This window comes from Palaemon carinicauda, unplaced genomic scaffold (genome assembly GCF_036898095.1).
Source record: "Palaemon carinicauda isolate YSFRI2023 unplaced genomic scaffold, ASM3689809v2 scaffold1492, whole genome shotgun sequence".
Taxonomy (NCBI): Eukaryota; Metazoa; Arthropoda; class Malacostraca; order Decapoda; family Palaemonidae; genus Palaemon; species Palaemon carinicauda.
Genome location: NW_027169028.1, coordinates 27,501 through 47,637, shown reverse-complemented (window position 1 = coordinate 47,637; position 20,137 = coordinate 27,501). Strand labels below are relative to the sequence as shown.

General features: G+C 38.2%; 1 protein-coding gene across 1 annotated transcript in view; it reads right to left on the bottom strand.

Moving 5' to 3' along the window:
* Positions 1-14,204: 14,204 nt before the first annotated feature.
* The window catches only part of LOC137635620 (ubiquitin-like modifier-activating enzyme ATG7), a gene marked incomplete at its 5' end in the record, with an annotated part of 24,634 nt that continues 18,701 nt past the window's right edge, over positions 14,205-20,137 (bottom strand). Inside the window, one exon of the mRNA XM_068368091.1 lies at positions 14,205-14,357. The remainder of the gene's footprint in view (positions 14,358-20,137) is intronic.

Sequence of the window (20,137 nt, the reverse complement as noted above, 5' to 3'; positions counted from 1 at the left end):
TGTGCGTTCGTTTTTATTGTATTCGGGATTTATTTAGCCGACAATTTTTGTGCGTTCGTTTTTATTGTATTCGGGATTCATTTACCCGACATTTTTGTGCGTTCGTTTTTATTGTATTCGGATTTATTTACCCGACATTTTTGTGCGTTCGTTTTTATTGTATTCGGGATTTATTTACCCGACATTTTTTGCGTTCGTTTTTAATTGTATTCGGGATTTATTTACCCGACATTTCTGTGCGTTCGTTTTTATTATATTCGGGATTTATTTACACAACAAAAAATATTTTCTAAAGGTTTGAACTTTTGAAGTTCTACCGATTCAACTATCCGATTAGGAAGATCATTCCTCAACTTGGTCACAGCTGTCTCTTTCTGCTGCGTGTGCTGTCTCTTCTGCTGCCCATGACGTCTCTTCTGCTGCCCGTGACGTCTCTTCTGCTGCCCGTGATGTCTCTCCTGCTGCAAGTTTTTAATCTTTCACATTTTTTTTTATTTAACGTTAGTTTTTTATCGGAACAAAAGACTAGTAATTTAATGGTCATTCTATGTTCTTAGACAGTTTGTGATGTAGGCAGGCAAACTTTCATTGATTGATAATAGAACTTTATTCAGCAGTCTTCAATATTGGCAAAGTTTTTTCAACTTTATAGGGTATTTTGATTTCAGTCTTTAATTAATGAAAAGAAAACAGGTGACTGTACTGTCCAGAGTAGCCCTTCATGGAAGAAAAGTTAAATATATTGACAGAGTAGCCTAGTCCTCTGAGGAAGAAAATAGGCATAAGGACCCCAAAGTAGACGGCGATATATGTAAAGAAAGTATTGATAGTGATAGTCAAAAAGTAGTCCTCTATATAAAAAGGAAGCAACAGCCAAAGCAATGAATTAGATATACTGAGTTAGGTATCATTGCTAGATTATGAAGGTATGCTAATGATCAATTGCAGGAGACTTTAACCAAATCCTTTACTAACATTCTCTAAGAGTCTATATCACTTATTACTTTACTTCCCACTTTTTATCTCCAAGGTCCGGGTCCGTTAGGGATAAAAATAGGCGAAAACTACGCCGATTCCTAGCTGGCCTCTGTGACCTAATTAACAAAAAATTACTAACAATGGAAAGTACTCTACGAGTCTAAGTCGCCTCTTACTTTATTTCCAGCTTTTTATCTCCAAGGTCCGGGTCAGTTAGGGATAAAGATAGGCGGAAAACTACGCTGATTCCTAGCTGGCCTCTGTGACCTAATTAACAAAAAATTACTAACAATGGAAAGTACTCTACGAGTCTAAGTCGCCTCTTACTTTATTTCCAGCTTTTAAATCTCTTGTGTCCGGGTCAGTTAGGCTTAAAGGAAAGACTTGCAAAAGTATGCCGATTCCTAGCTGACCTCTGTGACCTAATGTGCTGATTCCTGGCTGAGCCTGTCTGGGCTCAGTGAGGTGTAAAGGCACATCATAGCGCTCATGCGCGATTCACGCTGATTCCTGGCTTACTTCTGTGACTCTGTCACGGGTTAGTTACAGTGTTAAAGGCGTGATGGTGTCCAAGTCAGTTAGGCTGAAAGGAAAGACTTGCAAAAGTATGCCGATTCCTAGCTGACCTGTGACCTAATGTGCTGATTCCTGGCTGAGCCTGTCTGGGCTCAGTGAGGTGTAAAGGCACATCATAGCGCTCATGCGCGATTCACGCTGATTCCTGGCTTACTTCTGTGACTCTGTCACGGGTTGGTTACAGTGTTAAAGGCGTGATGGTGTCCGGGTCAGTTAGGCTGAAAGGAAAGACTTGCAAAAGTATGCCGATTCCTAGCTGACCTGTGACCTAATGTGCTGATTCCTGGCTGAGCCTGTCTGGGCTCAGTGAGGTGTAAAGGCACATCATAGCGCTTATGCGCGATTCACGCTGATTCCTGGCTTACTTCTGTGACTCTGTCACGGGTTGGTTACAGTGTTAAAGGCGTATTGGAACATCCGGTTTCTGGCGAAAGTCAGAAACCGGCTAGTAAACGGTTCCGTTACCTTATGGCGAGGGACTTAGAACCCCCCTCAAAATAAGGTTTCAGGATGTCGGGGTAGTCTCAATGTTGGGGTGATCACAAGCCTCTTGATTGTTACTACTTTGATCCGCTCTGGTTTGGGGTTCCAGAGACGCTCAAGTGTTGGTGACGTGCTCCCAAAATGTGCTCGCAACACATGGAGGTGGGTGCATGGTACCGATCTTGTACAGTGGACGTCCCCCCTGTCTCGAAGGTCATGACCTCATCGTGGTGAGACAGTGGCAACATGCTTCATACATGGTGTGCTTCAATACACTACAAAATTTTATAAGCATGGCTAACTATGACCATAACACCATTGGTTTAAAGTCTCCTGCTTGTACTGAAAGGGAAAAGCACCTTTAGAACTTAATGATAATATTTCCTGCGGTTGAAATAGTTTCAACATATTACATTAGTATCAATAGCTCTAAAAAATGCAAAGGGGGATAATACAGGAATAGTGATACAGTAGATTAAGTGGTACTTTTTTGTTGGTTATCTTTAGATGAAATACATTTTGCAATCTTAAGTCAAATCACTTTATAGAACTTTGGACTTGATGGTCTTTAGGTAGGTCTTATTGTGTCAGGTATTTTGGGGGTAAAAAACTTGATTGCATAGAAGTATATCTTAAGGTACAAATTGCTGTATAGTGGTTAGGTTCATAGCACATTTCTGTAAGGTAATTCTGAAAGCCTGGTTAAGGTAAGTTGTGAAATATCAAAGTTTTTATATAATTATCGAATGTGTAGTAGGTTTGAGGCGCGTATAAAAAAATAGGTTTGTTGTAAAGTGTTTGTGAATGTCTTCTGCCCCCTATGTTTTTATAAAATAGTTTATTATTTTTCAGGTTTTTATAAAATAGTTTATTATTTTTCAGGTTTTTGTAAGTTTGTACCTATATAATAATTCAATTATGATCATTATTCTATTTTTAAATGCTATATAATCTATAAACTTCATACTATCTACCATAATATTTCTATGCAAATCTCCTAACAATTTATTCACCCGACATTTTTGTGCGTTCGTTTTTATTGTATTCGGGATTTATTTACCCGACATTTTTGTGCCTTCGTTTTTATTGTATTCGGGATTTATTTACCCGACATTTTTGTGCGTTCGTTTTTATTGTATTCGGGATTTATTTACCCGACATTTTTGTGCGTTCGTTTTTATTGTATTCGGGATTTATTTACCCGACAATTTTTGTGCGTTCGTTTTTATTGTATTCGGGATTCATTTACCCGACATTTTTGTGCGTTCGTTTTTATTGTATTCGGGATTTATTTACCCGACATTTTTGTGCGTTCGTTTTTATTGTATTCGGGATTTATTTACCCGACATTTTTTGCGTTCGTTTTTATTGTATTCGGGATTTATTTACCCGACATTTTTGTGCGTTCGTTTTTATTATATTCGGGATTTATTTACACAACAAAAAATATTTTCTAAAGGTTTGAACTTTTGAAATTCTACCGATTCAACTATCCGATTAGGAAGATCATTCCTCAACTTGGTCACAGCTGTCTCTTCTGCTGCGTGTGCTGTCTCTTCTGCTGCCCATGACGTCTCTTCTGCTGCCCATGACGTCTCTTCTGCTGCCCGTGATGTCTCTCCTGCTGCAAGTTTTTAATCTTTCACTTTTTTTTTTATTTAACGTTAGTTTTTTATCGGAACAAAAGACTAGTAATTTATGGTCATTCTATGTTCTTAGACAGTTTGTGATGTAGGCAGGCAAACTTTCATTGATTGATAATAGAATTTTATTCAGCAGTCTTCAATATTGGCAAAGTTTTTTCAACTTTATAGGGTATTTTGATTTCAGTCTTTAATTAATGAAAAGAAAACAGGTGACTGTACTGTCCAGAGTAGCCCTTCATGGAAGAAAAGTTAAATATATTGACAGAGTAGCCTAGTCCTCTGAGGAAGAAAATAGGCATAAGGACCCAAAGTAGACGGCGATATATGTAAAGAAAGTATTGATAGTGATAGTCAAAAAGTAGTCCTCTATATAGAAAGGAAGCAACAGCCAAAGCAATGAATTAGATATACTGAGTTAGGTATCATTGCTAGATTATGAAGGTATGCTAATGATCAATTGCAGGAGACTTTAACCAAATCCTTTACTAACATTCTCTAAGAGTCTATATCACTTATTACTTTACTTCCCACTTTTTATCTCCAAGGTCCGGGTCCGTTAGGGATAAAAATAGGCGGAAAACTACGCCGATTCCTAGCTGGCCTCTGTGACCTAATTAACAAAAAATTACTAACAATGGAAAGTACTCTACGAGTCTAAGTCGCCTCTTACTTTATTTCCAGCTTTTTATCTCCAAGGTCCGGGTCAGTTAGGGATAAAGATAGGCGGAAAACTACGCTGATTCCTAGCTGGCCTCTGTGACCTAATTAACAAAAAATTACTAACAATGGAAAGTACTCTACGAGTCTAAGTCGCCTCTTACTTTATTTCCAGCTTTTTAAATCTCTTGTGTCTGGGTCAGTTAGGCTTAAAGGAAAGACTTGCAAAAGTATGCCGATTCCTAGCTGACCTCTGTGACCTAATGTGCTGATTCCTGGCTGAGCCTGTCTGGGCTCAGTGAGGTGTAAAGGCACATCATAGCGCTCATGCGCGATTCACGCTGATTCCTGGCTTACTTCTGTGACTCTGTCACGGGTTGGTTACAGTGTTAAAGGCGTGATGGTGTCCAGGTCAGTTAGGCTGAAAGGAAAGACTTGCAAAAGTATGCCGATTCCTAGCTGACCTGTGACCTAATGTGCTGATTCCTGGCTGAGCCTGTCTGGGCTCAGTGAGGTGTAAAGGCACATCATAGCGCTCATGCGCGATTCACGCTGATTCCTGGCTTACTTCTGTGACTCTGTCACGGGTTGGTTACAGTGTTAAAGGCGTGATGGTGTCCGGGTCAGTTAGGCTGAAAGGAAAGACTTGCAAAAGTATGCCGATTCCTAGCTGACCTGTGACCTAATGTGCTGATTCCTGGCTGAGCCTGTCTGGGCTCAGTGAGGTGTAAAGGCACATCATAGCGCTTATGCGCGATTCACGCTGATTCCTGGCTTACTTCTGTGACTCTGTCACGGGTTGGTTACAGTGTTAAAGGCGTATTGGAACATCCGGTTTCTGGCGAAAGTCAGAAACCGGCTAGTAAACGGTTCCGTTACCTTATGGCGAGGGACTTAGAACCCCCCTCAAAATAAGGTTTCAGGATGTCGGGGTAGTCTCAATGTTGGGGTGATCACAAGCCTCTTGATTGTTACTACTTTGATCCGCTCTGGTTTGGGGTTCCAGAGACGCTCAAGTGTTGGTGACGTGCTCCCAAAATGTGCTCGCAACACATGGAGGTGGGTGCATGGTACCGATCTTGTACAGTGGACGTCCCCCCTGTCTCGAAGGTCATGACCTCATCGTGGTGAGACAGTGGCAACATGCTTCATACATGGTGTGCTTCAATACACTACAAAATTTTATAAGCATGGCTAACTATGACCATAACACCATTGGTTTAAAGTCTCCTGCTTGTACTGAAAGGGAAAAGCACCTTTAGAACTTAATGATAATATTTCCTGCGGTTGAAATAGTTTCAACATATTACATTAGTATCAATAGCTCTAAAAAATGCAAAGGGGGATAATACAGGAATAGTGATACAGTAGATTAAGTGGTACTTTTTTGTTGGTTATCTTTAGATGAAATACATTTTGCAATCTTAAGTCAAATCACTTTATAGAACTTTGGACTTGATGGTCTTTAGGTAGGTCTTATTGTGTCAGGTATTTTGGGGGTAAAAAACTTGATTGCATAGAAGTATATCTTAAGGTACAAATTGCTGTATAGTGGTTAGGTTCATAGCACATTTCTGTAAGGTAATTCTGAAAGCCTGGTTAAGGTAAGTTGTGAAATATCAAAGTTTTTATATAATTATCGAATGTGTAGTAGGTTTGAGGCGCGTATAAAAAAATAGGTTTGTTGTAAAGTGTTTGTGAATGTCTTCTGCCCCCTATGTTTTTATAAAATAGTTTATTATTTTTCAGGTTTTTATAAAATAGTTTATTATTTTTCAGGTTTTTGTAAGTTTGTACCTATATAATAATTCAATTATGATCATTATTCTATTTTTAAATGCTATATAATCTATAAACTTCATACTATCTACCATAATATTTCTATGCAAATCTCCTAACAATTTATTCACCCGACATTTTTGTGCGTTCGTTTTTATTGTATTCGGGATTTATTTACCCGACATTTTTGTGCCTTCGTTTTTATTGTATTCGGGATTTATTTACCCGACATTTTTGTGCGTTCGTTTTTATTGTATTCGGGATTTATTTACCCGACATTTTTGTGCGTTCGTTTTTATTGTATTCGGGATTTATTTACCCGACAATTTTTGTGCGTTCGTTTTTATTGTATTCGGGATTCATTTACCCGACATTTTTGTGCGTTCGTTTTTATTGTATTCGGGATTTATTTACCCGACATTTTTGTGCGTTCGTTTTTATTGTATTCGGGATTTATTTACCCGACATTTTTTGCGTTCGTTTTTATTGTATTCGGGATTTATTTACCCGACATTTTTGTGCGTTCGTTTTTATTATATTCGGGATTTATTTACACAACAAAAAATATTTTCTAAAGGTTTGAACTTTTGAAGTTCTACCGATTCAACTATCCGATTAGGAAGATCATTCCTCAACTTGGTCACAGCTGTCTCTTCTGCTGCGTGTGCTGTCTCTTCTGCTGCCCATGACGTCTCTTCTGCTGCCCATGACGTCTCTTCTGCTGCCCGTGATGTCTCTCCTGCTGCAAGTTTTTAATCTTTCACTTTTTTTTTTATTTAACGTTAGTTTTTTATCGGAACAAAAGACTAGTAATTTATGGTCATTCTATGTTCTTAGACAGTTTGTGATGTAGGCAGGCAAACTTTCATTGATTGATAATAGAATTTTATTCAGCAGTCTTCAATATTGGCAAAGTTTTTTCAACTTTATAGGGTATTTTGATTTCAGTCTTTAATTAATGAAAAGAAAACAGGTGACTGTACTGTCCAGAGTAGCCCTTCATGGAAGAAAAGTTAAATATATTGACAGAGTAGCCTAGTCCTCTGAGGAAGAAAATAGGCATAAGGACCCAAAGTAGACGGCGATATATGTAAAGAAAGTATTGATAGTGATAGTCAAAAAGTAGTCCTCTATATAGAAAGGAAGCAACAGCCAAAGCAATGAATTAGATATACTGAGTTAGGTATCATTGCTAGATTATGAAGGTATGCTAATGATCAATTGCAGGAGACTTTAACCAAATCCTTTACTAACATTCTCTAAGAGTCTATATCACTTATTACTTTACTTCCCACTTTTTATCTCCAAGGTCCGGGTCCGTTAGGGATAAAAATAGGCGGAAAACTACGCCGATTCCTAGCTGGCCTCTGTGACCTAATTAACAAAAAATTACTAACAATGGAAAGTACTCTACGAGTCTAAGTCGCCTCTTACTTTATTTCCAGCTTTTTATCTCCAAGGTCCGGGTCAGTTAGGGATAAAGATAGGCGGAAAACTACGCTGATTCCTAGCTGGCCTCTGTGACCTAATTAACAAAAAATTACTAACAATGGAAAGTACTCTACGAGTCTAAGTCGCCTCTTACTTTATTTCCAGCTTTTTAAATCTCTTGTGTCTGGGTCAGTTAGGCTTAAAGGAAAGACTTGCAAAAGTATGCCGATTCCTAGCTGACCTCTGTGACCTAATGTGCTGATTCCTGGCTGAGCCTGTCTGGGCTCAGTGAGGTGTAAAGGCACATCATAGCGCTCATGCGCGATTCACGCTGATTCCTGGCTTACTTCTGTGACTCTGTCACGGGTTGGTTACAGTGTTAAAGGCGTGATGGTGTCCAGGTCAGTTAGGCTGAAAGGAAAGACTTGCAAAAGTATGCCGATTCCTAGCTGACCTGTGACCTAATGTGCTGATTCCTGGCTGAGCCTGTCTGGGCTCAGTGAGGTGTAAAGGCACATCATAGCGCTCATGCGCGATTCACGCTGATTCCTGGCTTACTTCTGTGACTCTGTCACGGGTTGGTTACAGTGTTAAAGGCGTGATGGTGTCCGGGTCAGTTAGGCTGAAAGGAAAGACTTGCAAAAGTATGCCGATTCCTAGCTGACCTGTGACCTAATGTGCTGATTCCTGGCTGAGCCTGTCTGGGCTCAGTGAGGTGTAAAGGCACATCATAGCGCTTATGCGCGATTCACGCTGATTCCTGGCTTACTTCTGTGACTCTGTCACGGGTTGGTTACAGTGTTAAAGGCGTATTGGAACATCCGGTTTCTGGCGAAAGTCAGAAACCGGCTAGTAAACGGTTCCGTTACCTTATGGCGAGGGACTTAGAACCCCCCTCAAAATAAGGTTTCAGGATGTCGGGGTAGTCTCAATGTTGGGGTGATCACAAGCCTCTTGATTGTTACTACTTTGATCCGCTCTGGTTTGGGGTTCCAGAGACGCTCAAGTGTTGGTGACATGTGCTCCCAAAATGTGCTCGCAACACATGGAGGTGGGTGCATGGTACCGATCTTGTACAGTGGACGTCCCCCCTGTCTCGAAGGTCATGACCTCATCGTGGTGAGACAGTGGCAACATGCTTCATACATGGTGTGCTTCAATACACTACAAAATTTTATAAGCATGGCTAACTATGACCATAACACCATTGGTTTAAAGTCTCCTGCTTGTACTGAAAGGGAAAAGCACCTTTAGAACTTAATGATAATATTTCCTGCGGTTGAAATAGTTTCAACATATTACATTAGTATCAATAGCTCTAAAAAATGCAAAGGGGGATAATACAGGAATAGTGATACAGTAGATTAAGTGGTACTTTTTTTGTTGGTTATCTTTAGATGAAATACATTTTGCAATCTTAAGTCAAATCACTTTATAGAACTTTGGACTTGATGGTCTTTAGGTAGGTCTTATTGTGTCAGGTATTTTGGGGGTAAAAAACTTGATTGCATAGAAGTATATCTTAAGGTATAAATTGCTGTATAGTGGTTAGGTTCATAGCACATTTCTGTAAGGTAATTCTGAAAGCCTGGTTAAGGTAAGTTGTGAAATATCAAAGTTTTTATATAATTATCGAATGTGTAGTAGGTTTTAGGCGCGTATAAAAAAATAGGTTTGTTGTAAAGTGTTTGTGAATGTCTTCTGCCCCCTATGTTTTTATAAAATAGTTTATTATTTTTCAGGTTTTTATAAAATAGTTTATTATTTTTCAGGTTTTTGTAAGTTTGTACCTATATAATAATTCAATTATGATCATTATTCTATTTTTAAATGCTATATAATCTATAAACTTCATACTATCTACCATAATATTTCTATGCAAATCTCCTAACAATTTATTCACCCGACATTTTTGTGCGTTCGTTTTTATTGTATTCGGGATTTATTTACCCGACATTTTTGTGCGTTCGTTTTTATTGTATTCGGGATTTATTTACCCGACATTTTTGTGCGTTCGTTTTTATTGTATTCGGGATTTATTTACCCGACATTTTTGTGCGTTCGTTTTTATTGTATTCGGGATTTATTTACCCGACATTTTTGTGCGTTCGTTTTTATTGTATTCGGGATTTATTTAGCCGACAATTTTTGTGCGTTCGTTTTTATTGTATTCGGGATTCATTTACCCGACATTTTTGTGCGTTCGTTTTTATTGTATTCGGGATTTATTTACCCGACATTTTTGTGCGTTCGTTTTTATTGTATTCGGGATTTATTTACCCGACATTTTTTGCGTTCGTTTTTATTGTATTCGGGATTTATTTACCCGACATTTCTGTGCGTTCGTTTTTATTATATTCGGGATTTATTTACACAACAAAAAATATTTTCTAAAGGTTTGAACTTTTGAAGTTCTACCGATTCAACTATCCGATTAGGAAGATCATTCCTCAACTTGGTCACAGCTGTCTCTTCTGCTGCGTGTGCTGTCTCTTCTGCTGCCCATGACGTCTCTTCTGCTGCCCGTGACGTCTCTTCTGCTGCCCGTGATGTCTCTCCTGCTGCAAGTTTTTAATCTTTCACATTTTTTTTTATTTAACGTTAGTTTTTTATCGGAACAAAAGACTAGTAATTTATGGTCATTCTATGTTCTTAGACAGTTTGTGATGTAGGCAGGCAAACTTTCATTGATTGATAATAGAACTTTATTCAGCAGTCTTCAATATTGGCAAAGTTTTTTCAACTTTATAGGGTATTTTGATTTCAGTCTTTAATTAATGAAAAGAAAACAGGTGACTGTACTGTCCAGAGTAGCCCTTCATGGAAGAAAAGTTAAATATATTGACAGAGTAGCCTAGTCCTCTGAGGAAGAAAATAGGCATAAGGACCCAAAGTAGACGGCGATATATGTAAAGAAAGTATTGATAGTGATAGTCAAAAAGTAGTCCTCTATATAAAAAGGAAGCAACAGCCAAAGCAATGAATTAGATATACTGAGTTAGGTATCATTGCTAGATTATGAAGGTATGCTAATGATCAATTGCAGGAGACTTTAACCAAATCCTTTACTAACATTCTCTAAGAGTCTATATCACTTATTACTTTACTTCCCACTTTTTATCTCCAAGGTCCGGGTCCGTTAGGGATAAAAATAGGCGGAAAACTACGCCGATTCCTAGCTGGCCTCTGTGACCTAATTAACAAAAAATTACTAACAATGGAAAGTACTCTACGAGTCTAAGTCGCCTCTTACTTTATTTCCAGCTTTTTATCTCCAAGGTCCGGGTCAGTTAGGGATAAAGATAGGCGGAAAACTACGCTGATTCCTAGCTGGCCTCTGTGACCTAATTAACAAAAAATTACTAACAATGGAAAGTACTCTACGAGTCTAAGTCGCCTCTTACTTTATTTCCAGCTTTTTAAATCTCTTGTGTCCGGGTCAGTTAGGCTTAAAGGAAAGACTTGCAAAAGTATGCCGATTCCTAGCTGACCTCTGTGACCTAATGTGCTGATTCCTGGCTGAGCCTGTCTGGGCTCAGTGAGGTGTAAAGGCACATCATAGCGCTCATGCGCGATTCACGCTGATTCCTGGCTTACTTCTGTGACTCTGTCACGGGTTGGTTACAGTGTTAAAGGCGTGATGGTGTCCAGATCAGTTAGGCTGAAAGGAAAGACTTGCAAAAGTATGCCGATTCCTAGCTGACCTGTGACCTAATGTGCTGATTCCTGGCTGAGCCTGTCTAGGCTCAGTGAGGTGTAAAGGTACATCATAGCGCTCGTGCGCGATTCACGCTGATTCCTGGCTTACTTCTGTGACTCTGTCACGGGTTGGTTACAGTGTTAAAGGCGTGATGGTGTCCGGGTCAGTTAGGCTGAAAGGAAAGACTTGCAAAAGTATGCCGATTCCTAGCTGACCTGTGACCTAATGTGCTGATTCCTGGCTGAGCCTGTCTGGGCTCAGTGAGGTGTAAAGGCACATCATAGCGCTTATGCGCGATTCACGCTGATTCCTGGCTTACTTCTGTGACTCTGTCACGGGTTGGTTACAGTGTTAAAGGCGTATTGGAACATCCGGTTTCTGGCGAAAGTCAGAAACCGGCTAGTAAACGGTTCCGTTACCTTATGGCGAGGGACTTAGAACCCCCCTCAAAATAAGGTTTCAGGATGTCGGGGTAGTCTCAATGTTGGGGTGATCACAAGCCTCTTGATTGTTACTACTTTGATCCGCTCTGGTTTGGGGTTCCAGAGACGCTCAAGTGTTGGTGACATGTGCTCCCAAAATGTGCTCGCAACACATGGAGGTGGGTGCATGGTACCGATCTTGTACAGTGGACGTCCCCCCTGTCTCGAAGGTCATGACCTCATCGTGGTGAGACAGTGGCAACATGCTTCATACATGGTGTGCTTCAATACACTACAAAATTTTATAAGCATGGCTAACTATGACCATAACACCATTGGTTTAAAGTCTCCTGCTTGTACTGAAAGGGAAAAGCACCTTTAGAACTTAATGATAATATTTCCTGCGGTTGAAATAGTTTCAACATATTACATTAGTATCAATAGCTCTAAAAAATGCAAAGAGGGATAATACAGGAATAGTGATACAGTAGATTAAGTGGTACTTTTTTTGTTGGTTATCTTTAGATGAAATACATTTTGCAATCTTAAGTCAAATCACTTTATAGAACTTTGGACTTGATGGTCTTTAGGTAGGTCTTATTGTGTCAGGTATTTTGGGGGTAAAAAACTTGATTGCATAGAAGTATATCTTAAGGTACAAATTGCTGTATAGTGGTTAGGTTCATAGCACATTTCTGTAAGGTAATTCTGAAAGCCTGGTTAAGGTAAGTTGTGAAATATTAAAGTTTTTATATAATTATCGAATGCGTAGTAGTTTTTAGGCGCGTATAAAAAAAAAGGATTGTTGTAAAGTTTGTGAATGTCTTCTACCCCGTATATATTTATAAAATAGTTTATTATTTTTCAGGTTTTTGTAAGTTTGTACCTTTATGATAACTTAATTATGATCATTATTTTATTTTATAAATGCTAAATAATCTATAAACTTTATACTAGCTACCATAATATTTCTATGCAAATCTTCTAACAATTATATAAGTAAATAACTCGCTGAAATTGACATATCTTTATCCTTTTCAGGTAACAAATTTTGCCTTACAGGGTGGTGTGGTTGGCAGCCATTTTGAGATCCTTTTACACAATTTTGTTGTAAGATGAAATTTTTCCTGTAAAAAAATTCAGTAAGTAACTGTTATTTACCTACCGCAAATAAATGTTGAAAAGAGAATTGATTTTTTTTGGCCGAAAAAATTTACTTTTTTCTAATTTTAAGGAAACTTACCTTGTTCCCCCCCCCCCAAACCCGTCCTGGATCTGACCAAAGGGTGCTCAATTATCGTAGAAAAAATGCTTAGAACATTTTCAGTTTATTTCCCTATTTCAATTTTAGGTGAATATTTTTGTAGTCATTTTTTTATACTCATTATTTTTAATTTATTTGTAATAAATTTTTTTTGGACTTGGCTTTTATTTATTATTTTTGAGTATTAGAACATTCTTCGAATTTTGTTTTATATTAGAAGGTATTGAATTGGCTTCATAATTAATTTTTGATGAATTTTTTGGGACTAGGTCGAGGTCGACCCATGGAAACCTATCCAAGGTGGGGAAATAACAATACCTATCCAGGGTTATTAAATCATTTCTAATTATTATAAGGTTGTTTAATTGATTTGAATAAATAATTCTTAATATGAAATATTACTTGTTGTACTGTAAGGAAACCTTAATTTTAGTAAATACGTTATTCAAGTTTTAGTGATAAATTTCGTATCCATTTAAACCCTTTTTAAAAAGGGTGTTTATGGGACAACAATTTATTTTTGTTCTGATTTCAGAGAGAAACCCAATCACTGAAAAGACATAGCAGCTCTTCGAATAAAAGGTATGTCAAAAAATACTACAGTATATTATGTTAATGTTAATTTACTACTTGCCATGACTAGCATAAAGATAGAAAGTCAAGCCTATTGCATAATTACTTCTTTGGGTCGGGTAGATTTAACCCAAGAACACTATTCTGGGTAATTTTTACCTTAAGCACATTTGTTTCATGGATGCCCAGACGTATGGGTGGAAGCATCCCAGTGGGTCTTTGTGTAGCTTAAGTTGGCTTAATAGCTCTCGTGCTGGAAGGTAGTGTATCAGCATTCGTGCCATCTTGGGCCTGTGTATGCTGTGCTTTGGTTAAATTTTATCCCATAACATACAAACTTGTATGGGTAATATTTACCCCAAAACCGTATTAAGATATTAACATTCGAACTTATGTGGGTAATATTTTTCCCCAAACTGTTCTTTGTTGCCAAGTGAAATTGAAAATGATGATAATGTTGAAAGAAATTTTAAATAGGTCTGAAACTGACTAAGATTATGAGCAACCCTCTAAATGTGATGTGGACAGTGGTATTTGATGAAATGGAGTTACAAAGTAGTGCGTGCAGCAGACACACCTAGAAAAACACCTCACAAGACATGGGGTGTCCAGTGTGTAGGCCAACATCACCACTCTAACACCAGTAACCCACAAGATCTATGCCTGCCTTCTCCCTCTGCTAGCTCGGCTGTGAAGGCTGTTGCTAGGTACCGTAAAAGGCTCCAGAGTGCGGCTGTTCAATGTTAGAAAACTAGTCACTCCTGCAGCGTGTGCTGTCTCTTCTGCTGCTTGTGATGTCTTTGCTGCTGTCCGCGCTGTCTCCGCTGCTGCCCGGGATGTCTCTCCTGCTGCAAGTTTTTAATCTTTCACTTTTTTTATTTTTTAATTTAACATTAGTTTTTTTTTATTTTTCAAATGTTCTCGCTGGATTATCAGAACATAAGACTAGTAATTTATGGTCATTCTATGTTCTTAGACAGTTTGTGATGTAGGCAGGCAAACTTTCATTGATTGATAATAGAACTTTATTCAGCAGTCTTCAATATTTGCAAAGTTTTTTCAACTTTATAGGGTATTTTGATTTCAGTCTTTAATTAATGAAAAGAAAACCAGTGACTGTACTGTCCAGAGTAGCCCTTCATGGAAGAAAAGTTAAATATATTGACAGAGTAGCCTAGTCCTCTGAGGAAGAAAATAGGCGTAAGGACCCAAAGTAGACGGCGATATATGTAAAGAAAGTATTGATAGTGATAGTCAAAAAGTAGTCCTCTATATAGAAAGGAAGCAACAGCCAAAGCAACGAATTAGATATACTGAGTTACGTATCATTGCTAGATTATGAAGGTATGCTAATGATCAATTGCAGGAGACTTTAACCAAATCCTTTACTAACATTCTCTAAGAGTCTATATCACTTATTACTTTACTTCCCACTTTTTATCTCCAAGGTCCGGGTCAGTTAGGCTTAAAGGAAAGACTTGCAAAAGTATGCCGATTCCTAGCTGACCTCTGTGACCTAATGTGCTGATTCCTGGCTGCGCCTGTCTGGGCTCAGTGAGGTGTAAAGGCACATCATAGCGCTCATGCGCGATTCACGCTGATTCCTGGCTTACTTCTGTGACTCTGTCACGGGTTGGTTACAGTGTTAAAGGCGTGATGGTGTCCAGGTCAGTTAGGCTGAAAGGAAAGACTTGCAAAAGTATGCCGATTCCTAGCTGACCTGTGACCTAATGTGCTGATTCCTGGCTGAGCCTGTCTGGGCTCAGTGAGGTGTAAAGGCACATCATAGCGCTCATGCGCGATTCACGCTGATTCCTGGCTTACTTCTGTGACTCTGTCACGGGTTGGTTACAGTGTTAAAGGTGTGATGGTGTCCGGGTCAGTTAGGCTGAAAGGAAAGACTTGCAAAAGTATGCCGATTCCTAGCTGACCTGTGACCTAATGTGCTGATTCCTGGCTGAGCCTGTCTGGGCTCAGTGAGGTGTAAAGGCACATCATAGCGCTTAAGCGCGGATCACGCTGATTCCTGGCTTACTTCTGTGACTCTGTCACGGGTTGGTTACAGTGTTAAAGGCGTATTGGAACATCCGGTTTCTGGCGAAAGTCGGAAACCGGCTAGTAAACGGTTCCGTTACCTTATAGCGAGGGACTTAGAACCCCCTCAACATAAGGTTTCGGTTGTCGGGGTAGTCTCAATCTTGGGGTGATCACAAACCTCTTGATTGTTACTACTTTGATCCGCTCTGGTTTGGGGTTCCAGAGACGCTCAAGTGTTGGTGACATGTGCTTCTAACATGTGCTCGCAACACATGGTGGTGGGTGCATGGTACTGATCTTGCAGTGGACGTCCCCCCTGTCTCGAAGGTCATGACCTCATCGTGGTGAGACAGTGGCAACATGCTTCATATATGGTGTGCTTCAATACACTACAAAATTTTATAAGCATGGCTAACTATGACCATAACACCATTGGTTTAAAGTCTCCTGCTTGTACTGAAAGGGAAAAGCACCTTTAGAACTTAATGATAATATTTCCTGGGGTTGAAATAGTTTCAACATATTACATTAGTATCAATAGCTCTAAAGAAAAATGCAAAGGGGGATAATACAGGAATGGTGATACAGTAGATTAAGTGGTACTTTTTTGTTGGTTTAACTTGAAATGGAATAAATTTTGCAATTTTAAGTCAAATGACTTTATAGAACTTTGGACTTGATGGTCTTTAGGTAGGTCTTAATGTGTCAGGTATTTTGGGGGTAAAAAACTTGATTGTATAGAAGTATATCTTAAGGTACAAATTGCTGTATAGTGGTCATGTTCATAGAAAATTTCTGTAGGCTAATTCTGAAATCCTGGTTAAGGTAAGTTGTGAAATATCAAAGTTTTTATATAATTATCGAATGTGTAGTAGTTTTTAGGTACTTATAAAAAAGGGATTGTTTCAAAGAGTTTGGGAATGTCTTCTACCCCGTATATATTTATAAAATAGTTTATTATTTTTCCTGTTTTTGTAAGTTTGGACTTTCATGATAACTTAAATATGATCATTATTTTTTTTTAATTGTTAAATAATCTATAAACTTCATACTAGCTGCCATAATATTTCTATGCAAATCCTCTAACAATTATATAAGTAAATAACTCGCTGATATTGACATATCTTTCTCCCTTTCAGGTAACAGATTTGGCCTTACAAGGTGGTGTGGTTGGCAGCCATTTTGAGATTCTATTACACATTTTTGTTGTAAGATTAACTATATTATTTACCTACCGCAAATAAATGTTGAAAAGAGTATTGATTTTTTTTTTTTTTGGCCAAAAAAACATTTACTTTTTTTCTCATTTTAGGAAAAATTACTTTGTTGTTCCTCCACCCCCCCCCCCCCCCCCCGCCCTGGATCTGACCAAAGGGTGCTCAATTATCGTAGAATAAGTACTTAGAATAGTTTGTTTATTTTCTTATTTAGATTTTAGGTGAATGGTTTTGTGGTAATTTTTTTATAGTTACTTTTTTTTAATTTATTTGTAATAAATGTTTATTTTGGACTTAGCTTTTATCTATTCTTCTTTAATATTAGAACATTCTTTGAATCTTTTTATTTTTATTCTAGAAGGTATTGAATTGGCTTCAAAATGAATTTTTAATGAATTTTTTTGGAGCGGGTCGAAATCGACCCATCGAAACCTATCCAAGGTGGTGAAATAACAATACTTATCCGGGGTTATTGAATTGTTATTTCTAATAATTATAAGGTTGTTTAATTGATTTGTATAATTAATTCTAATATGAAATACTTCTTGTTGTACTGTAAGGAAACCTTAATTTTAGGAAATACGTTATTCAAGTTTTAGTGATAAATTCCGTTTCTATTTAAGCACGTTTTGAAAAGGGTGTTTATGGCACAACAATTTATTTTTGTTCTGATTTCAGAGAGAAACCTGATTACTGAAAAGACATAGCAGCTCTTCGAATAAAAGGTATGTCAAAAAAATACTTCAGTATATGATGTTAATATTAATTTACTACTTGCCATGACTAGCATAAAGGTAGAAAGTCAAGCCTATTGCATAATTACTTGTTGGGGTTGGGTAGATTTAACTCTAGAAAAAAAAGGTTGAAATCTTTCAGGAATCTGCCACCATTAACGCCACTAATCTTTGATAAGATTTTTCATTATTGGTGTTACAAATTCTAAATTTTTAACTTTTTATCATAATGATATTATTAAGTACTCTTGGCAGAAAATGCTAAGAAAGCTCCTGCCTGGATCATGTCTGTAGTTAATTTCAATACTATTCTTCCCTTTGAAATGACAAATGCTGTTGAAACCTTAACACCTTTAATGTTCTGTTTCAGATGAGAAATGTTGCCATTGATGACACTGGTCCACGATAGTACTTGGAAAGAACATTAGAAGAACGTGAGACCTGTTTCTTGGCCTTAGGAAAGACCAGGCAGAAAACTACCATTGGGAAAAGTTTTGTAACTTGGGTCGTGGATGTCGGGAGCGGAATGATTGCACCCAAGTGTGATAGTTGCATGCATCACATTATTGCCTACTCTTATCGTCGTCGTCGTCGGCGCCCACTCGTGTCCGAGTATTGGGTTCTGTCGTTAGCCATCAGCCTCCTATCAGAAGAAGGGTGGAGGAAACGACAGAATGCCAGTAGCTAAGTATATTGTTTTGGGTGGCTTTGCAACGGCCACGCACACACACTTGGCCCACATCGTTTTCACCGCAGCTCAAGACGTATGAGACAGGCGGCTTCTCCGATGTTGGTTGCATCGGGCAACCCTACTCCTATAAACAAGGCAGTACAGAATTTATTGGTATGGCTGGATCTTATTACGAGGTTCTTTCTGAACTTTTCAGAAGTTGCTGTACCTCTGATTAATATCACCAGCCCTAAGATTGACGCCAGTGGACAGATTATCAACATGCCTCTGAAGCTATCAAAGTTTTGTCTTGAAGTCTTCGTTTTGAAGGAATCTGAATCCGACAAGCTGTTTATCAAAGTAGAAGCTAGCGATATGGCTGTAGGAGCAGTTTTGATGCAGACCAGTGACGATAATGTACTACACCAGAAGTAAAGTGAAGCCGCCTCAGTTCCTAGAGTACAGTGGAAAAGGAAGCTTGGGCTCTCCTTCATGCTCTTGAAAAAATATTGATTCGTGTATAAATCATCTAATTATCTCTTGTATATAAAATTAATAGATAATCCATCTCTTGTATAGTTTTTTCTGACTGTAATCCATTTTCTTTTGTAAGTAAAATAAAAAAATTTCAAAATTAACTCTATGGGCCTTGGTCCGGCAGCTGTATAACATTGGGATATTGCTTATCAAATTTAAGATGAAACCTCATTGCTGATATGCTTTCCAGATGTTGACTTTGGCTTCTGTATACAAAAATTCTAATCTATTACTTTGTCACTTGGATCTACAATGTTGTGTCTCCTTAAGGGGAGGGACATGTTAAGAAGTATCTTGATATTTGTCTCTTTTTGTGTTCAATATGTACTTGAAATTTATGTAATTGTATTGAACTGTTATTATTTGCATTTTGTTATTCTTGCTGCTATACTTTAATAGTTTTAAGTTGGAATTTGTTTTCAAGAGTAGATTCACTGAGTCTGTGTAACTGTAAACGTTTAATTCAATTATCTCAAAGTATTTCGTAATTTGCTCCCGCAGGAATTGGTTTTTATGTCATTACTTTATTCTATTAGGAGTTGTGCATTAAGTTTTTTTATGTGGTGATTTGAGTATTTAAAGATAAACCTAGATTTATATAAAGTATTTCTACATATAAGTCTTATTTAAATATAAGTTAAATCTTATCATCGCACAGTCTCTTTTTAGACAGATTCAGCTTTGTTACCAGGAACTTAACAACATATACATATAAATTATTTGTATGTGTGTGCATATATTTCAATGCAAACTCTTAATTCGTTCTTTACTCGTAGAAGCGCGTAACTCTTGAGGTTTTCAGCAAGGTAGAGGGAGAAAGACCAGTGGCCTTTAGTGAACTCTCAGATGGTAGAAATGTCCCTTGGTCCAGTGCAACCCTTTCAAGTGGGAGAAAGATCAGTGGCCTTTGGTGAACTCTCAGATGGTAGAAATGTCCCTTAGTCCACTGCAACCCTTTCAAGAGGGAGAAAAATCAGTGGCCTTTAGTGAACTCTTAAATGGTAGAAATGTCCCTTAGTCCAGTGCAACCCTTTCAAGAGGGAGAAAGATCAGTGGCCTTTAGTGAACTCTTAAATGGTAGAAATGTCCCTTAGTCCAGTGCAACCCTTTCAAGAGGGAGAAAGATCAGTGGCCTTTAGTGAACTCTTAAATGGTAGAAATGTCCCTTAGTCCAGTGCAACCCTTTCAAGAGGGAGAAAGATCAGTGGCTTTTAGTGAACTCTTAAATGGTAGAAATGTCCCTTAGTCCAGTGCAACCCTTTCAAGAGGGAGAAAGATCAGTGGCTTTTAGTGAACTCTTAAATGGTAGAAATGTCCCTTAGTCCAGTGCAACCCTTTCAAGAGGGAGAAAGATCAGTGGCTTTTAGTGAACTCTTAAATGGTAGAAATGTCCCTTAGTCCAGTGCAACCCTTTCAAGAGGGAGAAAGATCAG